This window comes from Haplochromis burtoni, unplaced genomic scaffold, assembly GCF_018398535.1.
Source record: "Haplochromis burtoni strain Fernald_Lab_line unplaced genomic scaffold, NCSU_Asbu1 Contig_117, whole genome shotgun sequence".
Lineage (NCBI taxonomy): Eukaryota > Metazoa > Chordata > Actinopteri > Cichliformes > Cichlidae > Haplochromis > Haplochromis burtoni.
In genome coordinates this window covers 1,791,990-1,793,906 of record NW_024582478.1, presented here as the reverse complement: position 1 = coordinate 1,793,906, position 1,917 = coordinate 1,791,990, and positions in this window count along the sequence as shown.

Genomic DNA, 1,917 nt, shown 5'->3' with positions numbered 1-1,917 from the left:
AGTACTACGTTGCTGCCAAAGTCTGGTGTGCGACATAACGTCTTTTTGTTTACGTGTTTTGCAACCCTCTTCATGTGATAGTAGTACTTCACGGTCGAACCTGACCGACTCCTCACGATCCGCGGTGTCACGGAGAACAACCCTTGGTATAGCAGGCTTAGTACCTGAGATTAGCTCTCTTATCAGCCGCTGATTTCCATTACGGAATCCATGACAAAAACACACCATGACAACAGATCACGTAAAAAAAAATGGTTTATTCACACAGAAATACTATTGTTACCATATGAACAAACAGACATACAACGTCATCATGTCATTACAATCGCATACGGACAGACCAAGTCCAATTGAATTATATTGCACCAGCAGTCTGCTTGCGAAGACGACACCACATAAACACTGTGCACACTACTACTGTCCCGACTGCCAAGCACAACGCAGCGTACATCACCGCTGTCACACGGGCCAGGGGAACCTCTATGCGGTAAACTGTCGATCTGCTGGTTCCGTATTCGGTCTCCGCCACGCATGTCCCCGACCGGAGTACCAATGTTCCCGACCGCAGTACCAATCACACACACACACACACACACACACACACACACACACACACACACACACACACACACACACACACACACACACACACCGCTGAAGCTTGCCTAGATGCATATATGTTTGGAGGGTACGCCGCTCGGTGCGGTCATACGGATTAAACTATTACACTGCGCAGGACTCACAAACGGTACTTGTTGCTGCAGACACGGCCACATACATCGGGTTCAGTGTGTCCTTGTTTCAAGTGTTACAAAATCCAAACCTGATACATACCTTGTGTTCTCTGAGCGTAGTTTTCACTGTTCTATCTGAACTATATCAGTGTAACCACCACCGGCGATATCCGCAGAGAAACACATGGACCCCCCAACTGTACGGCGAGACGGTGTTTCGGTCCGGCCTTGCTCTGCATCAAACGTAGAAACCCTCGCAAACCTTGACAGCACAACAAGCAACGAGGATGACCGTTCCACCGAGAACGGAGCGTCAACCGACGACGAGGAGCAGGAATGGGTCTCTCCTTCGCTCATCAAGGCTGTGAAGATCGCGGTGTATCACCTACTATATCGTATCCTAAACCGTTACATCACTGACTGCAACGGCTGTAAGACCAATCATCCAAGCCAGAAACAACACGACTGCCTCAAACTCTTGGATGATCACTTTTACGCAGACCATTATTATAGCATCAGAAACAAACTCATCACAGCTCGCTTCATACCTTCCATTCAACGGTTCCTGTTTGACCGCGACATTGACGCTTCGGATGCTACGGTGGGAATCGTGGCCGACACGTTGTTGTACGAGCTACAATCGCATACGAAGATATTAGATGCTCTCTCCGAGGCATACATGAAACTGGTGGGAGACAATGTTGTAAAACACGGACAGCTGGGGATAGTTACACAGGTGTACGAATCCAATCGTGGGTCCCGTTGACTTATTTTGTGTAATGTGACTTTGTGCCGCATAACAACGTGATTTGTGAAACTGGTGTATTTTCAATAAACAACCATGAAACGCAATCATCGTGTTTGTACTGTTTGTTGTGTTTTGTTTTACATGCCTCAAACCGAGGCAACAGTTTTGAAATCAACATAGATATTATATCGCGTGGGTACTGCTATATCATTGTCATATCTTTGCAAAACAGAATGGGTTTGTGGGTTCATTGAGACCATCTGTCCGCACTCCGCTCTGGGATAACGCCGGTCGGGGAACATAATAACGCCGGTCGGGGAACAAACATAATAACGCCGGTCGGGAACATAATAACGCCGGTCGGGGAAAGAATGTAATGCACGCCGGTCGGGAACATAATAACGCCGGTCGGGAACATAATAACGCCGGTCGGGG